Here is a 27,586-nt window from a genome sequence, read left to right on the forward strand (position 1 = left end):
AAAACTCCATTTAAAAAAAAAAAAAAAAAAAAAAGTCTTGTGTCTTGGGTTTCTAGCCATTACATGTTGCTTTTCCCTGGTGCACTTATCTGATTAACTGTAGTATTTCATCAGTCATCCTGTCCTTCATCCCACCAAGGAGCCTTCGTAATTATATGCAACCTGTTCTCATCAATTCCTGGCAAAGATGACTTGAAGTATGCTGAAGGAAGCATCATGTACCAAACAAATATAGAATTATTGGCTTTGGATATATTTTTGTTAGTCTGGCCTTATTTATTGCAATAAAAGTTAATAAAAAAAGAAAAGAAACTGTTTTAGTACCTCAACTAGATGCCATAACTGTTTTAAAGTTTATGCAAATATGGTTATAACTTCCCAAAGAAACAACAAATCCACTTTTGATTATTGTTCCTGGTTTGTTTTCTTTATTATGTGGAAAATCAGAAATGGGTCTTATTGCTCTCAACTTGGCTTCAGAACGTCAAGAAAGTCTTAGCTCTGAAATAATCAGAATTTAAGGGCTGGGCATGGTGGCTCATGCCTATAATCCCAGCAATTTGGGAGGCCAAGGTAGGAGGATCAATTGAGGACAGGAGTTTGAGACCAGCCTGAGCAACATGGCGAGACTCCTGTCTCTACAACAAATTAAAAAATAAAAAATAAAAAAAAGAATTTAAGTCAGTCTTATGCCACGACCCAAATGATGAACACTTCCAAAAGCCTGTGCTTCCTGAGAGTCATGATATCATCTCCATCACCTCTTTGTAGTATAGGTTGTGGGCTTTCAAACAATGGTCCTCTGGTTCTTCCCAGTCATGAAACAATCAACTTCTTATTTAATAAATTATTTAAACCTATACAAACCAGGTGTCCACCCATTTCTCTCTACTAAGCACTTTAATCACAGTGCAAGATGTCACTGTCTGGAGGCACTTCTTGGCTTAGAGCAGATGGAAAAGTAGAGAGGTAGAAAACTCCAGTGATAAAAACATGAAAGGTAGACATCATGCTTATTATTTAAAATGTCTAATGTCTAAATGACATAAAGAGCAAACTCCTTGCAGAGAATGTTCTCAGTACTGGTGGAGCAGATGCTACTACAGGAAGAACCTGCCCTATCCCTGACTTCCCTTAACGTTGGTGAGAAAATGGCAATCTTCACTCTATTACTGACATTGTCAAGGAAGAGATGCCATAAATGTTAAACCATATTAAACAATTTTCAGACCCCCTCTCAATGGAGGATGTATGAGTCCAGACACCTCAGAAATATACGTTTTAGATAATGAATCTATGTGAGATGGGAAGATAATGTAAGCTGTGGAAGACTAGAACCTTCATTGGGGCTCAAGAATGCCAGTCTATCATCATGCCTTGGGGAAGTAGACCAGACCTTCAGATCTGAAAGGAGAAGGCCCTGAAAGTAGCAAAGAAGTTTCCAACAGCAGAAAGTAGAGTTGGCACATAAGGGAACAAGATGGTATTTATCTCAGGGAATCCGAGAATTGGGAAGAGGGGCATCCAGCTAGCTGCCTCAAAGGGATATAAACAATCCGTTGTGGCTTGGGGGCAAAAGAAGTAGCTTTAAAAAGCTGTTCAGTGCTTCTCCTGGGATTCTTAGAATTACGGATTTTTAGACCCCATCCACTCTAACGACGTTTACTTTTTTTTTTTTTTTCAGAGCAGTTTATTAGTTACCTTTGACATTCTCAGCTTGTGAGAGGTCAGTTCAGCATTAAAGTTTCAGAAGCCCAAGGGGGAAATAAAACCCCAGAAGGCGAAGTACGCCCCTCTTACTCTCAAAAAGTTCTGCTGTTTCTTTTTAAAAATTTCCCAGGCCAGGCACGGTGGCTCACACCTGTAATCCCAGCACTTTGGGTGGCTGATGCAGGATGATCACTTGAGCTCCTGAGTTCGAGACCAGTCTGGACAACATAGTGAGGCCTCGTTTCAAAAAAAAATTTAAAATGATTGGGGCATGGTGGCCATTGCCTGTAGGCCCAGCTACTCCAGAGGCTGAGATGAGAGGATCACTTGAGCCAGGTCGGTCAAGGCTGCAGTGAGCTATGACCACATCACTGCACTCCAGCCTGGGCGACAGGGTGAGATCCTGTCTCAATCAATCAATCAAGGTAAACAATTAAAAATTTCCCTTAAAGACTCTTTCTCCACTCATCCTTTGTACACCTAGGTGGGTGTTTTACTTCAATTAAGGGATCATCTCCTTTACAGCCTGCTTGCCAGGATGTATCCATGACCTATGGATAACCATGGGCTGTAGAGAACCAACTGCTTTCAGGTATGGGCCCTGACCTACGTAGTTTTAGTTTCTGGACACAGTACAGAGCCTTTGTTTCCTGCTCAGACTGTCTCTTCTGGAATAAGCTGTCTCCTTCAAGAAATTAGCAGATAGAACAGAGGCAATTTTTAATTCTGTCAAGCGATGGTCACAAACTGAAAGTCAAGTAAGACAGCAAGTAAAACAATCCTAGCATCTGTAATTGCTACAGGTCAGCACTCCTAGTGCTGGAGGGTTCTGGTTTAAGTGCAAATTTCCTTCTTGATAGCTTTATGCAACCAGCTCCAGAGATAAGAAAAAATATTAGAGAGATGCATGCCGCTCTTTGCCTCCCCATCCCCACTTGTCTTGATATTTGGGGGCATACAGAAATTATAATTCATGACTAATATAGGAAAAAAAGCATCAACCTTAGTGTAAAAATAGGAGCTGTAACTAACAGAAATCCACTTTATTTCAAGGAGCACCAGGTCAGAGCAAGTAGCATGGGCCAGGAAGAACACAAGTTGGTGTGTTTGGACCACCACAGACTAGGGTCAGAGCACCATTTTTTATAGTTTATAACACATCTAGTACCCCAATTTTGAGAAAGCTTATCCTAAAGTATACCTGTAATATGACCCTGGGGAAGAACAAGAGCAGTAGAAATATTTTAGAAGGGATGACAGACTCATTCTCAAAATCTTAAATAGCAAGATTACTGAAATTGAATGCTGGGGTTAGCTCTGAGTTTCCTAGCAACCAAGGCAATAAAAGAAACATGCTGGATAATAGCATTCTCAACTTGTGATAAAAGAGAAGGTATCATTTTGCCAGGAGAATCAAACTTATTCCTGGTGCCAAAACCATGAAGCACTGATTTTATAGGATATGTAGGAGCAGTCTCCACAGGACAGTGTCATTCATATATATATTTATATTTATATTTATATGTATATACACACATATATGTATGTATATAGAGAGACATTTTAAAAAGTTAAAATGTCATGGGACAGTAGACATTTTAAAAAGTTAAAATGTCATGGGGCAGTAGGAAGGATTGCTCCCACTGGATCACCTTGTACTATTGCATTTGGGGCTTTCCTTGGCAGCCCCTTCCCTAGCACAGTTCACCTGTCTGGATCCTGCCCTCTCATCAGCGGTGTTGTCTGCTGTCTACATCCTTTTGGGAGCTAGGGAGACTTAGCCAAAGGCTGCAGAGAAGCACTCTGATTTTCCTTGAGTCTCTTTCTAGTTCTTTGCTCGGGACTCATGGGGTGTTGCTCTCTTGTCCAGCTCTAGCACTTGTTTTATTTTATCATCATCTACTTCCACTATGTGCAATTCTTTTTCTATGCCTCCTAGCAATTCCTCATGAAAGCCGTTCCTCGAAACAGGGCATTGGCTCATCACCTAAACAATAAATTCAACGATTTGATGCTCTCTGAAGACTAATAACCCACTTTTTTCTTTCTTGTCTATAGGTTACCAAGGAGCATAGTAAAGAAGTAGATATCTTTTCCCAAAGGCATACTCACCCGTAATCAAAGAGGACACACACAAAAAGGCACCAGAGCAGAGGCTCCCTCTTAAGACCTTAACAAATTAAAACCCATATTAATTAATTCTCTGGCCCTTTATTTGCTCCTGGATTAAATATACTGAGGTGATTTTTCATTCTGACCCAGGTTGTCACAAGCTCAATAATTCACTTAGGGGATTCTGACATCATGTATTTGGCCCTGCATGTCTATGGAGTCAAAGGAGTAACTCATTAGCAAGCAAGAGATATTAATTAAACTTTTGTAAATTTACACTCATGGAGGATGCTAGCTCCATCCAGATTGTTGGAAGGAGAACCATGCTCATAGTTACTTGGCAAATGTGGAGCCAATGTAGGCGGTGTGACAAAGTCTTGAAACAGATCTTTAGCAAGCCTACGAGGGCCTGTATTATACCCAATGCATGCTGGTCCTCTCAAAGTTGTCATCCAGAGAGGCTGTATACAGATGCCAAGGATACGGCTGGCATTCACATTTCCAGAGCTGTTCCCTGGAAACTATCTTTACAGACAGTTATGAGCCACATGAGAAATATCACTCATGATTGTGTAGTCCACACCTCACTTCTGGCCCCAACCCAGTCTGATCATCCAATTAGTACATCATCATTATCTTCTCAGGACATTTGACTGATTCCCAAAATTCAATCCACTCTCAGAGGACAAAGATATCTCCCAACCAAGCAGAGTCAAGAGAACATGCTACAGTTGTCAAATGTACTAACCAATACAGCAACATGCAAATGTTGAATATGTTGAAGAAATCAGCACCCTTTTCCATTATATCAGTTCTGCTATGTTTGTTAAAAATAAATCCATTGTATTCCTTTATTCACTATAGTGCTTTGGCATCATTTTCCCTTTGATTGGAAATGAATCCTAATATTAGTATTCCTACATAACTTTTCATTAATTTTCATAGTAGATATAGGTGAAAGGACCAGATACCAAGCTGAAATGTCCTTTGCCACCAACTTTTAGCTCCTCCCAACATGTGATCTTTCACTGAATTCTTTAATGAAAAGAGTTCTGCTGACAGGTCAGAAAATGGATTCATATGTCAGTGCTTTCAAGGGTCCATTAAATATAATGTTATTTAAAAGTATATTAACTATCCTAACCAGTGTCAGACAACAACTAGGGAAGTGCAGGAGCTTGAAGACTAATGTAGAGTCTTAGGATGCTGAATGCAAATGTAAATCACAACCCTCACTAATTAAAACTTTGGCCCTTTGATTGTTCCTGGAGCAAGTTCACAGGGGTGATTTTTCATCTTTGCTTGGGTTGACACAAGCCCAATAATTCACTCTGGCATTCTGACATCACTTGCTTGGCTCTGCTTGTCTGTGGAGTCAGAAAAAGTATCTCATTAGGGAATGAGAGGTATTAATTAGGCTTTTGTAAATAGCAACAGTGTGTGATGCTAGCTCCTGATTTCATCCAGATTGTTGAGAGGAGTGCCACATACAGAGCTGAAAACCTGGAGTTCTTATTCCAAGCCATCACACCAGTCCCCCCAAGTGATTGGTATACCTTGGTTCACACAAATGAAAAACAGAGTAAAAATAATCCAAGCTTGCCACCTGACTTTGCAGAGTCATGATGCTTATAAGTGGGAAATGACAGAGTACAATAATATTTCTTATAATTAAAATGTGGTGATGATTCTGGTGCTATACTCATTATGGCAGTATAGGCCTTATTGTAATAAGTTCACAGCTCAGATCCACTGTTGTTGCAATAACAACCCACTTACCACCTGCTACAGGCAAAATGCTAGTGATACAAAGATGTATCTATTATGTGCTCCATACCTTCAAAGAAAATTACTGAATTGTAATATGGAGTTCTAGGACACTCCAATGAGCCATCTTCCTTCCTTGCCCCTTCAAGTTCAGTCATAGAATGTTTAGAAGAAATAAAGAAATAATTAGTCCACGCCAGTCTGGCTTTCTGCATCCCTTCTAGACCAATAGAAGTTCTCTGTTGTGCCCATTGTATTCAGCGCTTTTCCTTCTTTGCCAGTCTTGGGCTTCTTTGCCATGCTGTCTGTATGTCTTCTGTCCACATATCATCTCTCTTTCTCTGGGCAATTTGGAATAGGAGTTGAGACCACGTGTCTTGGGGAACTCAGCAGAAGGGGAAGGAAGGAGGAGTTTTGATGGTCCCCTCAATGCACTACTTTCTCCTGGGAGAAGGCAGGATAATAAAAAAGGAGAGCCAGAGAACCATGCTCATTTGGATATATATCTTCTGCTGTGTTAAAGCAGAAGCCTCATTACCTTATCCTATTGCTAGGCTTAATGAAGGCTCTTGCTGGAGGAACAATCATACCTAGGGGTGATATAAACATGCATTGGCCCCAAGAAGGGCACTCTTTCAGCCGCTAGGGGAGGGAAGAGTTAATGGAGAGTGACAGCTGATGGATCAATACTTCTCTGAATGAATTTCATCTTAAGTGACACCCCTTTGGGATAAAAAAAAGGGCTGACTGGAAATTATTCAAGGTTATCAGCTAAATGATAGTTTCTAGAGTATTCAGGTGCAACATTTGGAACTTAAACCGGTAGCCCTACAAGAAATCATGACAAAAAGCTGTGTTGTCTGTAACCGGCCCAAACAGAAGACACTAGTCAACATTTTTTTTTTTTTTTTTTTTTTGAGACGAAGTCTCGCCCTTGTCCCCCAGGCTGGACTGCAATGGCGCGATCTCGGCTCACTGCAACCTCCGCCTCCAGGGTTCAAGCAATTCTCCTGCCTCAGCCTCCCCAGTAGCTGGGATTACAGGCGCCCACCACCACGCCCGGCTAATTTTTGTATTTTTAGTAGAGACGGGGTTTCACCATGTTGGCCAGGCTGTTCTCGAACTCCTGACCTCAGGTGATCCACCCGCATCGGCTTCCCAAAGTACTGGGATTACAGGCATGAGCCACTGTGCCCGGCCAACATTTCTGATAATCCTCATACAAATCTTCAGTCTAGCAACCAGACTTATCAGAAGATAACTCTGTTTTGATTCCAGAGAAGGTTCCTGAAATATAAATTTAAGCTAGTTATATTGATTTTAGCAGAGCAGAAAAGCCAGAGGATGGGGATGACAGGAACCTTTCTCCTAAGCTCCACAACAGCCAAAAGTAAGAGAGCTATGAAAACCCATGAAAAATGACATGGTCTCCAAAATAACATGTAATTGAAAATATACAGTCATATGGTATGAAACTATTGATTCAAAATGTAAGAAACAAATATGAAAATTACAAAAGTACAGTACTGCATTAGTCCATTCTCATGCTGCTAATAAAGACACACCCCAAGACTGGGTAATTTATAAAGGAAAAAGGTTCAACTGACTCACAGTTCAGCATGACTGGGGAGGCCTCGTGAAACTTACAAGCATAGTGGAAGGGGAAGCAAACACATCCTTCTTTGCATGGCGGCAGCAAGGAGAAGTGCCAAGCACAAAGGGGAAAAGCACCTTATGAAACCATCAGACCTCCTGAGAACTCACCCCCTATCATGAGAACAGCACGGGGTTAACCAGCCCCATGATTAAATTACCTCCCACCAGGTCCCTGCCAAAACAAGTGGGGATTATGGAAACTACAATTCAAGATGAGATTTGGGTGGGGACACAGCCAAACCATATCAAGTACTCATTAAAGTAATCTAGTTTGAAGAGACAGTGATGCAGATCTGAAGCTTAAAGGCCCTTGGTCTTCTTAGCTAGTAGAATACATTTCAGCAAGTCACAGAATTCATCCTTTTCTCTTAGATCTAAGCTCCAGCTAATACAGGTGCTCAGTGAAGAGGCAGAAGGCAGAAAATTGCCTTAACTGTATGGGCTTCAAAGACAGCTAATCAATACAAAACACATCTTGAAACTGCATAAGAAGTGATTCATAGGTTGAATGTCCCAACTTGTAAAATGTGTCCTTCCTGACCTTCCATTGCTGATCCTCAACCCCTTCATTTACCTCCTGGTCATCTGTCCCAAGCTGGAATCAACCCTCCTTCATCCTAGAGAAGAGATCCAAAGAGATGGTTCAGGTGAGCATTCAAATTCGTGTTTGAATCCCATTATTCAAAAATGCCCTTGGAAAGCCCAGCTTGGTATGGCATTTTGGTGGGAGATGCCATAACAAATAGATTAGTAATTAGCCAGAAATCGGTACAAATAACTGCTTGTCTCCACAGTCTGCCTGATAGGAAGTCTATTGCTGTAGAGGTATTATAAATTAGAATCTACAGCATTTTTTTTTAAGTTAAACTGCTGATTTAATCATTCAGGCTTTAACTATAGCTAATCGATACAAAAGTGTCCTCAAACAGTCTGGGGACCCCATTGCTTGCTGCTGGTTGTTACAAAGAGCAAATAAAAAAAGTTCCCCTTAATCTCATTTTGAATTACTGGGAAGCTTAATATTATATTTTAGAAAATTGAAATCTTTGACATACCTCTATGGAATACAACTTATAGTTAGACAGGAAGCATAATACTCCACTTTTGTAACTTGATTCTAAGTACAAGTCATTGAATTAAGTTACATTGAACCAGATTATCCCAATGTCTAAACTCCCCTCTGGTTAAGAGCTGGGCTCCAGAGAAAGTTATTTAACACTTTCAGATCATGAAGTTACTTCCGTTTAAAGCAAGCTTGTACAACTCACAGCCTGCAGGCTGCATGCGGCCCAGAATGGCTTTGCTTTGAATGCAGCCCAACACACATTTGTAAGCTTTCTTAAAACATTATGAGATTTTGTTTTTCCTTATCAGCAATCGTTTGTGTTTGTTATGTGTGGCCCAAGACAATTATCCTTCTTCCAACGTGGCCCAGGGAAACCAAAAGATTGGTTTAAAGCAAGGGTTGACAAACCACATAAAGGGCCAGATAGTATATCTTTTCAGAGTTGCAGACTCTGCTGTTACAGTACAAAAGCAGCCATACACAACATGTAAATGAATGCATGGCTGTGTTCCAACAAAACTTTATTTACAGACATTGAAATGTGAATTGCATATATTTTTCTAATGTCACAAAACATTGTTCTTAATTTTTTCACCTGTTTGAGAATATAAAACTGTTATTAGCTTACTGGCCATACCAAAAACAAACAAACAAACATGTAATGGAGTGGATTTGGCCTGGGACATAATTTGCCAACCCCTTATGTAAAACCCTAAATTGGCAACTTCCCTAGGAAATGGAAAGTCTTCAACTTCCCAAAGTACTAACTTCCAAAACACAAATCAGTTGAAGCGCTGGGAGATTCAGGTGTTTTATGTTCAAACATTAGCTGTTTATCCCAGAGAATGCAGGAATTTTGAAAAAAGAGTCAACTTTGGTTTGTTCCTCATACAGAGGTTTCTCCCTTAACCTCTTTCTTTCTCCTTAGCCTGTTCCCTTTATCTTCTTTCTTCTGTTTTGTCTCCACCCCAGTAACAACAGTTTCTTTTTCATGTTTTTGTAATTCAAGAGAAGTATCTGGAGATCCATTATCAGCATTTATTCCTGACTTTAAATCTTCCATTGATTTGTCTCCTGTATCTCCTTACTGTACCTTAAGTCCATTCCCATTTTGAGACAGTTTTATTTTACACCCAGAATATTTTAATGTTTTTATCTACAGATCCTTTAAGAAAAATTACAAGAACAGGGCAGGGCGTGGTGGCTCACGCCTGTAATCCCAGCACTTTGGGAGGCCGAGGCGGGCGGATCACGAGGTCAGGAGATCGAGACCACGGTGAAACCCCGTCTACTAAAAACACAAAAAATTAACAGGGCGCAGTGGCAGGCGACTGTAGTCCCAGGTATTCCGGAGACTGAGGCAGGAGAATGGCGTGAACCCGGGAGGCGGAGCTTGCAGTAAGCCGAGATCGCGCGACAGAGGGAGACTCTGTCTCAAAAAAAAAAAAAAAAAAAGAAATTACAAGAACATAAAGTGAAACCTTTCTCAGCCCTCTTTTAAAAAAAGGAGTTCAAACTCCTCTTTGGGTAAGGGATCCCAGTCTACAACTCACTGTCCTTTAAATTGCCACCAGTAAAGCCATGGATAACAATGGGAGTTCAACACAAGATGTTATGGTGAAAAGCACTATGCAAACTATAAAGTGGTATCTATGTTATCATTGGTGGTATTATTATGCAAAGTGCCAAGGATGCTAACTTGTGAAAGTGATTTTTTGTGAAAGAGGCTGGGTTATAGACCCGATTCTAGCTCTGCTTCTGCCAACGACCAGTCGAGGACAAAGGGTAAGTCATTAACTTCTGTGAGCCTTCCTACTTATCTTGCAAAATGGAAAGGTTTGGGCAGACCCTTAAGGGCTCTTCCATGTTATGATCTCTAAGGATTTGGGCTGTAAATGACAACAGAGGAGGAAAATGAACCTTGCTGAGCAACTACTAGGTGTTACCTCTTAACATCAGAAAAATGATCACATGAAATAACTCCCTAAACCACTCTTGTCTGGTTGTCCCTAGGCATTATAGGAGCAAAGCAGGTTGTGGTTCCACAGTCAGTTGCTTCATGTGACAAGATTGCCTGGTTGCTGCCATAGTCTTCCCCAAAACAAAGTTTACATCTTTCTTAAAATTTGTGACTATTTATCACATATCTGGAAGGTTAAGCACAGCGCAACCCCAGACAAGAAAAAGTCAATAAGCCCTAAGGTTGTTTTACGAAAATATCTCTATGGGCTGCAGTATTTGAATGCTTTGGGCAAAATAAAACCCTTCAGGACAAAAGCTACTTCTAACACATCATTGAAAAGGCAACAGCCACTGAAGGCTTTCTCTATTCTTTATCTCAAAATCCAGGCAGTTTCTCCCCAGTTGTGTTAAAAATAAACCTCTTTACCCTCACTAGACAAATCTTAATAAGTTGCATATTTTTAACAGTTCCACACTTTTTGGGTATCTTGTCTTAGTCTGACAAGGCACAGCATCTTGAGTGATCCATATGTGAGGGACAAAGGGGCACTGTGGCTGGCAGGTGCTACCCTCTGACTTCTGCAAGGCTCAAAAGCACTGGCTAAAACCCATGAGGTGAAAAAACAACAGGAAAAGTACCTGTTTTCAAGTTTGTTGCTTGAAGTCCGGGAGGCAGGGGAAGTTAGTTGTTTAAAGAACAATTTGTGGTTACAATTTCAATGGCTGATTACTTGATTTCTTCATCCAGTTCTTAATCACAGATCAAACACTGGTTCCAATAATGAAGTAATTTTAGGCATGATTACAAACAGTCTCCTACTGAGGACTTTTGCCTAGGAATAAGGAGCTCCCAGCCCATGCTCAGTTTAACAATGATCAGGACAAGTGATGCAACTGCAGTTCTTCCACCCAGGTGACACAGCCCTTAGGAATATCACTTCCCCCCTTTCACACTAAGAGTTGTTTGGTCAGTGTGGTCAGTACGGTGATGGTGAGAGTATGGTACTTATTCATCACAGTGCCAACCCGCTCCCTTCTATGCTCCACAATTAAGCTACTATTATCTTTGGAAGAAACAGCTATTTCCTCCTTCTCCTGCTTGACAACCGTAGGCAGCTCTTTATTGCCTACCTAATCAGGTCTATGTCTCAGCATGGCTTGCAATACCCTCCGAGATGGAACCTGGCTTTACATATTTTCTAAATGCCACACCACAACCTTTCCCAGATCCCCCATGCTGGTCCTTGCCTCTGGGCCTTTACAAAGCCACTTTCTCTAACAGGATAGCACTTCCCCATCTTCTCCTCTCCACAAAGTCCTGTTTCTCTTTGAAAACCCACAGCTACCTTTCCTGTTGAATAGTCTTCTCTACAGCCTCAGGCAACAACAGATTGCTTCTTCTTGGCTCCACTTTGCTCAGACCTGATTATATCTCACTGATTCATAAGCTCTGTCTGTATCTTTCTCACTATTTCCACCTTCTATGGATTGCGGGCTTTTTGAGGGTATGTGGACCACGTCTCATGTCCCTATTTCCCCCAACTCCTTTACACTCAGGCTGCGTGGCGCTCGGCAAATGTTTGTTGAATGAGCCTGGATGGCATATAACTGTTAAGTGTGTGTTTTATTTATAGCAGAGGGGGTAACAGAAAAATCCTCTTTTGTAGGAGTATGAAATGACCTCCTCCACTCCTGGTAGAAATTGCTACCTATTCTTGGCCACACTCGTGATACTGTTTTCCCTCCCACATAGGTAAATGTCTCACATGATGAACACGGTAAATATCAGGGCAGGCAGAGCAGACCCTGTGGACTGACCCAGGTAATAGTCTACAAGTCACAATCACTTTCAGAAAATAGAGGGCTTGAAGTCTAAAACTCTGACATTTGCAGGCAGAGCTGGTTTAAGAGCAATACTAGAAATGGGATCAGAGTCCTGCCATGGCTTCCCAGCCATTGGTGTAGAGGCCAATGCTGCAGAAGTGACCTTCATACAATTCTCAGACAGCAAAGAAAGCAGGATTTACTAGTGGTGTCAAAAGGATCTGGGAATAAAGAGTTTCAGGAAAGGCCAACCTTCTCTAACTGGTGTCTAGGGAAAAATCTCAGAGGGCACAGCCTGGAAGGAGAAGCAAGATAGAAGAAGAAAAGCCATTCCTACAGTGGTGTTTTGAACTCCAGCAGACAGTTAAATAAAGGAGAGGTGATAAAGGAGATGAAGGTTGAGCTCAGTTAAAATTATTAGGGAACCCCATGTTCAATGTTGTTCAATGTGGTTTTTCAACACCAGCCAAGTGTTGACTATCTAATCTACCTGTTAAATATCTGTCCCTAAAGTCATTAAGATTTTGCTTGAACCCAAGGATAGCTTTTGAATTTAAATAGCCCTTCCAGTGTCTAGAAAGGAGATTTTAAAAGGGAAGTGAGCTAGTTAATACACAAGCAGAGATTGAACTTTCTTATCTCCCTAAGACACTAAGGATGGTCTCAGCCTCCCCCACAACCTGTGTGCACTGAAAACCTCTAAATCACATGTACAGCACCATGTCACCTGTCAATACTCAGGAAATGGGTATACAATACATGCACAGATTTTGTTTTTCAAACATATTCCCTGAGAAAAACTGAGAAAGCAATCACAAACATTCAGCATTTTAACGTGTTTTAACATAACCAGTTGTTTGAAAATAAGACTCGTGCCCTCATTCCACAAACACTGAGTGCCTACTGGTGCCAGGCACTCTGAAGGGTACTAGAGAGACAAGAATGAATGAGACAACAGCACCAGACTCTAGCAGTGCACAGCCTGGTAAGGGATACAGATGATTCAAAAACAACGTGGCTCCTCTTCTACCACTTGACTGCAGCTGCCCTCTAAAAAGTCATCAGTGACTTCCTGCTGGCCAAGACCAGTGACCTCTTTTTAAGAATTGGACTCCTTGGCAATCCTTTTCCTATGACATTTCAAGAAAGACTGGAATGAACATAAGGACCCAGCCCTGCAGATATCTAGGGGAAGAGCATTCCAGGTAGAAAGAGGAGCAAATACAAAGGCCCTGAGGCAGCAAGAGGCCTGGTATATTTAAGGTAAAGCGAGGAGACTGGTGTGATTGAAGAGAAATGGGCCTGAGGCAGGGTAATAAAATACAAAGTCAGAGATGGAACATGGGCCACACCATGCAGGCCCTTGCAGTGTTGGTTGCTGAAGGAGATGGGGAGCCACTGCTGGGCTGGGAAAAGAGGAATGACAACATCTCAATTAACATTTTAAAAGGGTTATCACTGTGGTTAGACAGAACTGTGGGGGCCCAATAGAGGAAGCAGGGGAGCCAGCTAGTAGGCTTCTACAGAAGCCCATGTAAGAAATTATGGCAGCTTGGACTAGGATGACAGAGGTGATGGTGTCAAGAGGCGGTCAGATTCCAGATGTATTATGCAGATGCAGTAGACAGAATTTGCTAGTGGATTAGATATGGCCTGGGGGAGAAAAAGATGTGTGAAAGATACCTTGAAGATTTTCCCGAGCAACTGGTAAGGGCAGAGTTGCCACTTACTGAGGTGGGGAAGACTGGGAGAGGACCACGTTCTGGGGAAATGTCAGGAGTTTGTTGGGGGGCAGGTGAAGTTTGAGATCCCAACTAAACCTCCCAGTAGAGACAGGAGCGGTGCATGAGTTGCAAGAGTCTGCACCCCAAGGACGAGGTGGGGCTGGAAATACATGTGGAAGCCAAGCCTCTCTCGTGTCTTTCAGTATCCTCTCCCACTAGCTACATGACTCAACCAAACCCATCCGCCACTTGGTATAAGAGCAAGCTTGACTGCAGCCAGCCTGGCCTCTTCATCCTCACACATCATGCCCACCCTAGCCTGTGTTCTCGGGGCTCACTTGTCCTGGAAGAGTAAGGCTTCCAGTGATGGCAAAAGCCTCTTAAAAAAGTACTATGGTAATGGGTGCAATACAGATTGTTATCCTAATGCACTATCTTTCACTAAGGAAACACAATTTTCATGGAGTTGCTTTTCATAGATTCTTATAAAATGTAGGAGCATCAAAATGTGAAGCTCTAGATGTATTCAAAATGGTATCCCAGACACCAAAGGAGTTTCTTGAGAAACAAATGCTTAATCAGATTTTCCCAGAGGGGTACCTACTATCGGCTCATGTGCCCTCAGGCTAAACTCTTGGGGTATTATTTTGGGGAAGGCTGATAAATTATAAGCAGTCAAAGTAAGAAAAATCACACTATATTACTTCTTGCAAAAAACAATGAAAGTGAAATAAACCAGATACTAAAATCCACCTGTAAGTCCTCATCATTTTGCTGCACTCATTTGAGTGCATTGTTAGCACCTTACTAAAGTCATTCGCTGGCTGGGAGCTTGACAAGTACTAATTATTCTCTTCATTTCCATGCCCCTGCAAACAAGACTCACAAAAGTTTAAAAGTGGTTACCTTTGAAAGCCTGGTGAACACAGTGCGCTTAAAATTATCCATAGAACATTACAACCAGATATCCAGACAGAAAGTTGGACAAGAATATGCATGGTAGGTTATGTGAGCTTTTTCATCCTCAAGTGTTAAAAGTTAGAAGAGTAGGCTGAGTTCTTCTTCCATTTGGGCATCAGAGGTCATTTGCAGATCCTGACATAACTACTTCTCTGAGTCGGTGGAGGAGAGGGTTGGCCAAGCCAGTCAGAAAAGGTCTGAACGCCGGCCCCCAGGAAGCTGGGTCAGTGCCAGGTAAAAGGAAATCTGCCAAGTTTTCACCATGGCAATATCAAAAGCAATGAGACGATTTTGTGGATCTGGCTGCTGCTCTCTGTGATTCACAGTTCACTGGTCTACCACGATTTGGGCTTTGTTCTATTTTTGTGAAACTTGTGTATGCATGTGTGTGGCCAGTCTGTCTGTCTCCATGCCTGCCCATGTATATTTTTACCTACCCACCTGCCTGCCTTTTCATCTGCCTAGCAGCTAAGAGTAGAACCAGGGAGTTGGTAAGTTCTATAGAGTCACATTCTAGTTCATCCCTTCATCTTACACATGAAGAAACCAAGGCCCAGAGAGTAGTGACGTGACCAAGGTCTCTCAGTGAATTTCATGATAGAGTTGGAAGGTAATCAGTACGGTGGCTGATTTTCAGTTCTTGGCTCAGCCTCTTGCTAATTTCTCTCTCTGTGTCTCTTTATCTCTGCATTTCTATTCCTGTGCCTCTCTCTGGGTCTCTCACAAACACACGAGCTTTGGGAAATTAACCTTGGTTTGGCAGATGTCCTACTGTTTCACTACTTTCTTACAAATGAACATATCCTTAAAAATATTTAGTAAACTCCCATTATTTTACTGCACTACCTCAGCTCCAAACTTTGGTCATGTTTTGGTAATATTCCCTTTTGCAAAAAGGTAACACTAAGCGCCTTTATTACGACACAGATGTTGCTTTCCCCTGTGGGATTATTAGGAAATATCTCAAGGCTAGTTTCTTAAATTAATTTTTATGATACCTCTTCTTCCCACAAGTTGACCCTTACCTTAGAGTATTTAAAATACTGCACATATTTCCCCATGGCAAATCAAGAATTCACTTTTAATTTGATCCATACCTTCCAATGTAACTTGTTGATAGTAAAAAAGAAAGGAAGAATATTGCTTGCATTTTCATCAAATAACACTGTAATCTACTACATGTCATATACAAAATACCTTTTAACTTGAAAAGTCACGAAAAGAGAATACTCTCGAGGGGATTTTCCCAATCCTGTAGAATGTGACTTGCCACTTTCTGTTTTCTTTGCATTTATATGAGAAGGGAAATGAGCATATCAGGTGTGTTGGATATTCTTTCCAGTTTGTTGTCTGTTTTAGATTACAAGCTCCCAGAAGACAGGGCTACATTAATCCTCTGTTCAGTGCCTATTTAGTGTCTTATGCAAACAGTCAGTGAATCTGTGCTTTTGGCTCAGATTTGCTACGAGAAATGGAACTGGTGTTGCAAAAAGAAAAAAAAAGAAGGAAACATCAGGGCCGGTTCTTCACAACAGGTCACATGAGAGTTATTCTGAATCAGTCTGGTTCTACATTCAAGAAGAAGCCACAGAATATTACCTATAAAAGCTACTTGTTTTGAAACTAGACCTCACTATTCTACCTGCCTTTAAAACTGGCAGATAGATTGAAAGTGTATGCATGTGAATCATGCCAAGAGTCCAAAGATATTTGTATGAGGTGAAGAAATGAACATACCTGCCCCATCACTAGCTATAGCAAACCGTAGAATAGTTCCCTTAGTAGTTTCTGACCCAACAACTCAACCTAGAGCAGACTCCTTGAAGTATCAAGTACCTACCTTTATATATATTAGTATGCACCATATTCTACCACAACCGTTAGTTCTGTCTCCCAAATTCAGCGTGAGTTCTATAAAGGCAGGATCTCTCTCTGATTCACCTCTGTACCCCCAGTGCCCAGCAGAGTAGTTGCTCAAGTAAACACCCATGGTTCTATCAATGCTTCTCAAAACAGGCAACTAACATCACACTAAAAATGTAATTAAATGGCTATCATTGGCTTCTTCTCAGTTTACAAAACCATCTCTATTAGATATCCCTTAATGGGGACATGTCTAGAATGATCACTAAAGGGACATGATAGATACCACTCAAGTTAGTACAAGAAGGAGCACACAAGGGGTCCTCAATTCTCCTGTCATGGCTTCCTTTGTCTGTTCATCTTCATCTTGACATTCTCGCTTATAACATTCTTGCTTTTCCTAGACTCAAATTGATTGTATCTCATTGAAGTGGTATATTAGCATTCTACAGATTTACTTGATACAAAATAGCATAAATGAAACTCCACTTTATTTGGACTAATGAAATGAAAGAACTAAATTACAAGCTGTCACAGTCAAATTTCACACGTTACTGCTGTACTACATAGTTTGGAATGTCTCTGAATGTTTATTTTATGTACCAACATAACAGCTAAAATACATTTGCCAATGATGACAAGGGTTGACTAGAATTGAGGATAGGCAGAGAAATGGAGACAGTGCTGTTGGTAGCTACAGATGCCTAAAGGCTTACAAAGGACAGCACCCATTGCTGGAGCCCTTTCAACTGCCTTTAAAAACATGGGCATGCTTATCACTAGTCAGTGTAGTATATATTTTTACTGACACTCAGAAATATTACAGTATACGTTAGAACTTAAAGTATAGTAAAAACATGAAATATTACAGTAATTACATACATACCCTCATTTGGGGGCAAAACCATTATCAATCATTTTGATCTTCCATTATATGTTTATAAGACCTGGCTCCATATCATTTTTGATGTTTCCAAAAATCAAATCTATCCACAAAGGATAAGTTTGCCCCCACAATGAGGTTATTCCAAAGGCTACACATCCCCCATCTAGCACTCCACTTAATTCTTTCATAACATTCATCACAATATGGACACGTTTTGTTGACTTGCTTCCTCCAAATTATCTATATCTGCCACCAGAATATAAGCTCCCTAGGAGCAGGAATGATACTTGTCTTATTCAATTGTCATATCTCTAGAATTAAGAATAGTGCTGAATTATGGTAGGAGCTCAATAAGTATATCTGTAATGATTGAATTAACTAATATAGTAGTACATTTTCAATCACATTACTGGATAATTACCAAGTTAAGAGCCTCCTCCAGTTTCTCCAAATCTATTGAAGGACACTACCTGTTTTACCTCAGCCCCAGAATGATGACCCAGAGCCAATTAACTGACCTACAATTGTAGGCCATGAAAAGCAGGGAACAAAAGTACCCATTGCCAAGACATAAAATACCTCCCGCATGAGAAGGGGAAATCAGAGATCCTGTGCTTGAGATTGTTGTAGGACAGAAAGCTAGGGGCCTCTCCCCCACCCCGACCCCAGTTATCCCACTTTGACTCCAAATAGGGAAATATTCAGGTACTCATGTTACATTACAGTTCCTGTGGGTTAAATTTAAAATCAGCCCCAAGAAAGTTGTTTTATTTATACATGTTTTGATAGCATTGTAAAGGAGACACTGAATCTGCTCATACAGAGAGGAATAAATGAGGCTTTTCTGGACTCTTCTGGTGGAATGCTTTACATGCGATTTCATGATCACTGAGTATTAAATCACATGGTTCTTCAACAATAAAACATTGTGTTGTTTTCAGAGAATCTTCATCAAAAAGCTCTTATCCCATTTCATTTTCTCATATAACATGCAAGTATTTATAATTACAACTAATTCATTTTTTGAGACTCTATATTTCATCTCTTACGAATTTCAGAAAACCTCTATTAATTAGGAGAGGTTTTTCCAGCAAAAGAATATCACAGTGACCACTCTCCCCCGCACAGGTTCAGAAAATGGGTTAACATCTAAAAGGTGTGAGTCAGAAAACGGCTCCTGCCTAAGGCATCACACAATGTTCATTTCTTCCCTGTAGCTTTTATTCCTTTTCATGCAAACAAGCAGAAGTGAGCTTAAGAAACACTTTGCCTCATGCATCATCTATGACATTGCCAAATCAATTCATATGAAAAAACCAGGAGAAAGACTATGCACAGTCTCCTCACATAGCCTCATGTGGATTTATATGTCAATATAGAAACAATCAGTAAAGGCCATTAAAGACCCATTTATGCCAGTTTAGGATGACTCGGACATTCCACCACTGTACATAGCAGCCTTCTTTTAGGTCTCCTGACAAATGAACAAGAGCTCCCAGGGAAGAGAAGGCAAACTGTGCCCTGTGGTGAGCAGAAATCAAGTTAGAATTGTAGAAGCCATGAGAAGAAAAACCAGTGCACCACCAAATGCCATTTACAGATGGCTTGTACCATACCCATTGCCCAAATTAGAAAAGTGGAAGTTTTTTGAAACCACACAAGATCTTGATGAAGATCCTTTGTAATTCTAGTGTCTGGCTGACGAGGCAAGGTTGAGAGCTGTCTGAAAAATCAATGGAGCCCATTGGATGGTAAGCCAATGAAAGTGAAGGGACCGGAAGCTTCATGGTAGCACAGTGACCACCATTTTTTTCCGAGGTGCAATTTTAAGATTTTGGAGAAGAACCATTTGTCAAGAGGAAATCTTTCAATTCTGAAAGAGGAACAGAAATAATCTAATAGTTTCTAACTTGTTAAATAGTGTTCTCTATTTTATGTGCACATAAGATTATATATATGCGTGTGTGTGTGTGTAGTTGTGCCATGAGTGCCCTGGTCAAGACAGTGAGAACAAACTAATGGAAAACATTGCAGATGAAAAACCATACGGATGGCCGGGCGTGGTGGCTCAAGCCTGTAATCCTAGCACTTTGGGAGGCCGAGACGGGCGGATCACGAGGTCAGGAGATCGAGACCACCCTGGCTAACACGGTGAAACCCTGTCTCTACTAAAAAATACAAAAAACTAGCCGGGCGAGGTGGCGGGCGCCTGTAGTCCCAGCTACACGGGAGGCTGAGGCAGGAGAATGGCGTGAACCCGGGAGGCGGAGCTTGCAGTGAGCTGAGATCCGGCCACTGCACTCCAGCCTGGGCGACAGAGCGAGACTCTGTCTCAAAAAAAAAAAAAAAAAGAAAAAGAAAAACCATACGGAATAGCAAAATAGAAAGACAAGGAGAAGGCCACAAATACGCCTGGAAAAAGATCCAAAGTACTGAGAACCCTAAACAAAAGACATTTCAATCTTCAGAATGGGCTACAGCTGTCATTAAGAAGCGCATTAAAGAGATGATGTGTACCTTTAAATATGGATCCCCAGTCTATAGCCACAATCCTCTCTTTCTTCATTTTATTTTAAGCTAAATCTTGAGTTTTAGGCTTTATTTCCTATCCAACCACTCTCACCTCTATGCAAACCTGTACTATCTGTCAGTTGGCCCCAACCCCTCCAAAACAAAATTCCTTTTAACTGTTTCTAAGGGATTTTGTCCACCTTTGTTGATAAAGTTATTTGAGCATAATGAATTACAAGTGCTGGCAACAAACGTAGCGCTAAGAATTAAACAGCAAAAGCAAGCCAAAAACTCAGCGAGTTTAGTTAATTACAAATCAAGATACTGGATAGGATTCAGTTGACTTGCGTTCTTCTCTTGCATCTGCCACTAATTAGCTGCATGTACTTAGATAAGTCATTGTCTTGATGTGCATCTATTTTCTCACCTGCAGAAAATAACTGCCTTTTCAATTAAAATCATGTAAGGACTTGCTTTGCTGTATGCTTTCCTCACTTCTTTCTCTATGCCCCACTATTTTTCTGTCAAGAAACTCTGCGACTGTAAATCAGAGTTGCATTTCTAGGACTTTCCAAACCCTCTTGGTTCCTCTTCTCCCACAGATTCCTTTACCACAGAATCATGCTCAGCTTTTCTCTGGATTTTTAAAAAACTGCTTTCCTAAAATCTAGTCATGGAGTTGATTGTTGCATTTAGAACAGTCAAGTGTCTGAGTAGTAAGTGGAATAGTAAGTGACAACAGAGAAGTTTTAAAGAAGGGAGATGCAACGGTACTTGGGATATTGGCAACATTCTGGTGCACCTTCTCCAACCCCACCCCACCTGCTTCCCCATCTTCTCCCACAAAGCTCAATGGGACAGGACAGGAGGTGTGGGAGGAGGTAGGGAAGGCAAACTTTCTAACTCCTACCTCAGTTCCTACCTGGGGCTTTAACTAGGTGCTGAGGAAGACAACAAAATGATGGCTGGAAGAATCCAAATGGCCTTCTAAGAGTTAACACGCTTTTCTTGGCACCTAACTCACTAGCAAGCAACACCTATGCCATATCATTTTGAAACCACCAAACATTTTAGTGGTGTTTGGCTTTTTAGTTTTTTGAAGATTCCCCATGGTCAAGCTGAAAAGACAATGAACTTTTAGATATTCATATTTAAGAAATTGACAACTGAATCTGCTGTGCTGAATTGCTGCTCTAGCTGGCAGAGGTTAAAACAAGACAAAATGTTTTAAGTTCTTGTGACATTTACAAGAATTGTAAAGCTGGCTTTTGCCGGAAAATGTATGCTTAATCTAAGCAATTCTGATACACTGGAAAATGTTCCTGCATATCCACTTTACAAAATTAAACAGCATATTGAAAAGAGATTTTGGCTCTGTCTCTGAAAACAACTAATTGTACTACTTTCAAACTAAAGAGAACCTCCAGGGTCATCTATTTAACTTTGAACACTAATTTTAACAACAGCTTTTCCCTTTACAGAAATAGGTAAAGCCAAATGCTTACTAACTTTTAATGCTTGCATTTTTCTTTCAACAGGTAGTTTGCCTTGAGTAACAAAAATGCACTCAGTAATCAAGTAAAATATATCTAAAGGATTAGCATCCATTTATATTCTATAACAGGAAAGATAGTGAACATGCTGAATTCTAATACTGACTACGACAAGGAAAGTGTGGAACAGAAATTTGACAGGAGGTTACGTTGGCTTACTCTTCAGGACTAGTTGAAGGGAGGTGGTCCTCAAAGTAGAGTGGCAAGAAGCAACATAATGGGAATGCATACCGAGTCCAGGATATCATGAAATGGAGGAAACCAAAGGACCCAAAGTGTAATTGAAGTCTGTACAAAACCAACAAAAGCAAAGAGCAAAATTCACCTCCTCAGGGAGGCCTTCTCTGATCACTCTCCAACTGTCTGACCATTCTCTATCCAATGTTTTTGATTTCTTCATGGCACTTACCACTCTCTATGATAATCTTGTTCATTTACTTGTATACTTGTTTGTTTTCAATTTCCCTCCAACACACACACACACACACACACACACACACACACACACACACACTTTAAGAAACACAAGAGCAGGGACTTTGTCTGTTGTATTGCCCCCATGTCTAGAACAGTGCCTGGATCATATAGTAAGTGCTCAATAGATACATATTGAATGAATATATCTAAGAAAGGAAAGAGAAGTTATATTATGATTGATGAAAACCATGAGAATAAAGGCATTCGAGACTCTAAATTCAAGGATGTTTTTATCATTCTTACCTCCAGTGAGAATAAGAGAATGTCTCTAACTCATGCAAGGCAAAAAAAATAAAAGCACTGGTCAATATGCACATCATTATAATGAGAGGTTTTGTGCTATAAGAGATCTGAAGGAGAAGCTAGCATAGTGGAACAGAGGGTGGCTGCCATCTACATAGCTCTGACGGGAGCTCTGGGCATCCAAGTAGATCTCTTGGATTACTGATGCAATGAGGGATCCTTGGGACCTGAGAGTGACCATAAGGAGGACTTTGAAACTGACAGCTGGGACCAAGAACACCTGGAATTGACACTTACAGACAAAGGCCATGCCAAATTTCTGAAGGGGAGAATGGGGTGCAACCATGAAGGCAAGGGACTCACAAGTAGATAATTCCCACTTGAAGGACAAAATGGTCTTCAAATATGCCATATGGTAGTAGTTCAAACAGGAGTGACTGTACTGCATTTTGAGAAGGTAGAGAATGGGACCATTCTTCCGCAAAAGGGATATTGTCCTCTGTGCTAAAGATATCAGCTCTAAGCCTACAGTTTCTGTAGAAATAACTCATTTACAACTAATTCTCCTGACAATAGTATGCACATTAACCAAGACTTGTCTATTCCTTTACTCTAATTAAGTTTTAGGGTTAGACATAATCATTCTTACCCTGGCCTGAAACACTGGCAAGCCAACTTGAAATGTAAAACCCCAAAGCAATTCAATATTTACTAAATTTAAAGGAAGTAATCAATTTCTAATTCAGATTTATGTACATTCCTTCCCCACTTTAGCACTGTCTTATTTCCCTTAAGTTCCTCTTTGGTCATTAAGATTGTCAGCAAGATTATGGCCATTGAACAATTTGTGACATGTTGCAGATATTTCTAAACTAAATTAAATTGTCAATGTACCTGCATATAACAAAAGAAAAATGTATTAGACACTTAAGGACAGAGCCTCTATATGTTCTATATTCACAGCTGTGTTGCTCCAGAGAGCTTGGCATGTTCTGTAAATATTTGCAGAATGAATGAAAGAAAAAAAAATCTATCTACCACTGATAGAATTACTTGCATACATTCAAAATCTCAGGCACACCTGACCCAGCATATGTGTATGTGTCTACGCACACATTTGCGCTCACAAAATTCCCACCTGCTCATCATTCAAGTTGAGTACATCATATTTCCCCTTGGCATGTGCATTTCTTAAACAAAACACTGAAACAAGATTAACCATAATAAGTGTCCAAAGAAAGATGATTTTGGCCAGGCATGGTGGCTCACGCCGGTAATCCCAGCACTTTGGGAGGCCAAGGTGGGTGGATCACCTGAGGTCAGGAGTCCAAGACCAGCCTGACTAACACAGTGAAACTCTGTCTCTACTAAAAATACAAAATTAGCCAGGTGTGGTGGCACAAGCCTGTAATCCCAGCTACTTGGGAGGCTGAGGCAGGAGAATTGCTTGAATCCAGGAGGCGGAGGTTGCAGTGAACTGAGATCACGCCATTGAACTCCAGTCTGGGTAACAAGAGCGAAAAAAACCCCGCCTCAAAAAAAAAAAAAAAAAGAAAGATGATTTTAATTAACATTTCTTCCAAACATGCCAATCTTCCAGCACCTAAAAACTGAACTCAATTTTCATCTTGGAAAGCTGTTCCCTTATCCCTAGAAAATATCAACCTTTTAAAGTTCCAACTGCCAATTGACATCTCCAGTGCGTAACAGAAATTCACAGTTTATCTGTTATGCCTCCCCTGGAAAGCTCAGTTTGAAGCACTTTGCTAACTTTGACCACTTTTACTTCTGCTCAGACTGATGCTCCACACTTGTGCCTTGTTTTCAATCCTTAATACCTCTGAAGCTAGATTCCTCCATCTGCATTCCTGAGAAGGATGACAAAAGCCAGACTAAGCTTTCGGTCTCCTAGGACATCCTGCCCTGGAGATTCTCAGCAGGCAACTGGAAATTGGAGTTAGCCTGGAGCTCCGGAATGAATTAAGGGTTGGAGAGGTCAATTTGGGAATCATTAGTGTAGAGGTTAAAGGTGAAGCTATGTGAGGAGATGAAATTACCCAGGGAGAAAATACAGCAACAGAAGAGAAGCAGATCAATGACAGGACCTTGGGAATTGCTCTACTTAAAGGGGCAGTGGGGAGGGAGAAGATGTGGGCATGCGTGTGTGTGTGTGTGTATGTGTGTGTGTGTGTGTGTACATATGGAAAAGAGATCCCAACAAAGGAAGCCTAAGGAAAGTAGAGAAGACATCAAGATAGATTATGAACCCTTTCAAGCAAGAGAATATGTGCAAAAGTGCTAGAATCTCCAAAGGGGTCAAGAAGACTGAGGCCTGGGAAGAGGTCATTGAATTGTGAAACATGGTGGTCACAGGTAACCTTTGAGAAAGCAATCTTTCTGATGCAAATCTTATGAACTTGTGTGCCCAAATATGCATGTGTACAGGTGTATGTGTAAGTACCCCAAATCACCATAAGATTAAATATACTATTGAGTGAGGCTGCCACTGGGTATGCCAAACAATGATGGTAATAACCACCATTATCAGCTGTTGACTATGTGCCAGGAACAGTGCTAAGCACTTGATATGCAAGATCTAATTTTAATCCTCAAAACAAGCCTATATAGTGGCTACGTTTCACATGTGAGAAAACTACCTGAAGCCAACAGAGATGAACTAAATTACCCAAGGTCACACAGTTGGAAAGTAGCAGTGCCAGGATTGGACCTGAGGTCAGTTTGACTCTAAATGCCCAGACTGTCAGTCACTGATGTAATGTTTCCACTATGGTAATATTAATTAGGTAATCTATGCATGAAGGAAAGACAGCTGATATTGGTTGAGTGTCTCGCTGCCAGGTGCTCTGCATAGAACATCTGCTTTCACACATATACCATCAACATTATGGCTATGTTTAGGTAAGCCTTATGAGGGCATATTTTTAAAATTCTGATTCAGTTGTTTTGAAAATAAGTTGAAGCAATATGATTCCCAAACAACCAGTTATCATTCAAACTTACTATAATAGTTCTCAACGTTTGAAAGGTACAAAAAAAAAGTGTGGCATCATTGATTTGGTGGTTGTTACCAAGATTTAAATTACTGACAATCATACTCATCTGAAAAAGGAGGGAGTGTGACAGGATGATCTTAAAGCTCCCCTCCAGCCTGGACTTTCTATGATTCTTGTATGCAGGTATAATGCCAATAATTTTAAAGATATGCAATATGTTGTAGAATGTAAATGCAGCAGCAGAACTGATTGGCATGTTGGCATCCTTTTATTCATTAAATTTATAGAAGTCTATTGTTAAAATATTATAAAAATAAGTCTGGCTGTTCAAGGCATTGATTGCTAACTGAAACAGAAACTTGGAAACTCCATTACAAGATGATACACTGAAAATCCAACCAAATAATTTGCTTACAGTCAACTGCAGGCCCTATGATACAATTGGCTATAGGAAAAAGAGAGAGAGATTGACAGGCACTCTGGCTATTAATGTTTTTGCTGTCCTTAGAAAAACAAATGAGGTTCTGGTCTGAAGCAATTAGTATCGCTGTTAATTGTGCATGTGTGTGGCAATAATACTAGGCATTTGGGATGGCTTCCACTGATTGTTCCCTTCTTTCTCTGGATTACAAAAATCTATTCAGACAACTAAAAAATAGCAAGTACTTAGGCAAATTGTTAATTATGAGGCAGAGATCATCATAATCTTGTACATTTATGAAACTGCATATACAATGGGAATTACTAAAAATATTGCTTGTTTTATTATTTTACTAGTGGTTGAAAAATATGCTAGCCTTGCAAATAGTTTTCATACATCATTCAGCTCACCAAAATTCAAAAAGGGCCCCATTGATATTTACCAAAACTGTTTCTTTCCTATCTCACCACCTGCACTCCTCTTTTTTTCTCTCATTAAGGCCAGGTATTAGTTGCTCTGACAATAATTTCTGGTCCAACTAATCAACACCATAATAAAAATAAAAAGTGTGTCAGCAAAACTGTTTTAAAGAGATGGTGCTATCATCTAGTAATTTTAAAGCAAAAAGAAAACAAAATTCTCAAGACTTCCCCATAAAAGCTATTATAGGGATAGTAGTCCCTTTGTTATTGACCATTGTCTTAATGGTCATCCACTCCACTTTATTTTACAGGCGAGGAAATTAAGGCTCAGAGTGGAGCTAGTGCTTGATAAAAGTCACCTCATTAGTAACAGAACTTGGTACTTTGCCTCCATGACACACCCAATCGATGATATTTCAATGTTCTCCCATACTAATACTGTGTGATTAGGTGTCTATGTGTGTCTGCACTATTTAGCTCAATAAATTATAATCTGACTACAAAATTAAACACTAAATTTACTATTCTCAGCTGTAAAGTAAATCTGTTGAGGCCCTAATGGGAGTATGGAAGCCCAGCTACAAAAAGCTAAACTAGGCATCCCCAAAATGGCTCAAGTAGTCTATTTTAATGGGAGTCTGTCCTTGTGGAAAAATGCCAGAGCTATATATAGTCTTTGCTCTTGCTAACCTATCTGGCCAGGGAGCACAGGGTGGATTGTAGGAGGGTATTAAGAAAAAGCAGAGGCACTAGTAAATATTTCTGGAGCCAATAAGCCTACAAAAAGCTAAAGACAGTACTGGTGAGCATCATGACCTTAGAAAACAATGTGCCAAGCGACTAGAGCACACATTTCCAAAATGGCTTATGGTTCCTGCTAGCCTCTCCGACTCTGGTGGCAATATGATGGTACGGCTCTTAGCAACAGTTGTTGCCTGCAGGGGCATCATCCGGGAGCATTCTCAGCGTCCCCCTTCCCCACAGAGAGGAACTTTCTTGTATTTGATTAGATTTGCTCTCCTGCAGGGTTCATGTCATAAAGGTCCCTGGCCTATGGGATTACTTGTAAATGTGCAAGTCTACATATTTACATACGTTAAAAGCTCTGATATTTTCAAATAATTGATTTCCCTTCAAGGAAATGTTGACCTACTTGTTCTCTAAATCACAGTCCAGCCTAGGGACAGGCAGACGTGCCCGAAGCACTGTAAAGAACACTTTGCCAATGGTTGGGGTCTTCTTAACAACACACTGTACTATGTCATCCTATTTCAGCAAAAAGAGGAAAAAGAGCTAATGACCTACTGCACACCTGTCTGGGGTGGTCACCCTGAACATTCATCCCATTTCTGAACTAAGCTGGCCTTCAGAACTGAGACTCCAAGCCTGGGTAGTTTCAGCTGTTTTAAACGGAA

At 40.6% G+C, this 27,586-nt stretch overlaps 1 protein-coding gene across 2 annotated transcripts in view; it reads right to left on the reverse strand.

The window, feature by feature from the left end:
- Window positions 1-27,586, reverse strand: part of HS6ST2 (heparan sulfate 6-O-sulfotransferase 2) — a 372,545-nt gene that overhangs the window by 54,955 nt on the left and 290,004 nt on the right. The window lies entirely within an intron of this gene.

The sequence above is a fragment of the Colobus angolensis genome, unplaced genomic scaffold (assembly GCF_000951035.1).
Source record: "Colobus angolensis palliatus isolate OR3802 unplaced genomic scaffold, Cang.pa_1.0 Scaffold463, whole genome shotgun sequence".
NCBI lineage: Eukaryota > Metazoa > Chordata > Mammalia > Primates > Cercopithecidae > Colobus > Colobus angolensis.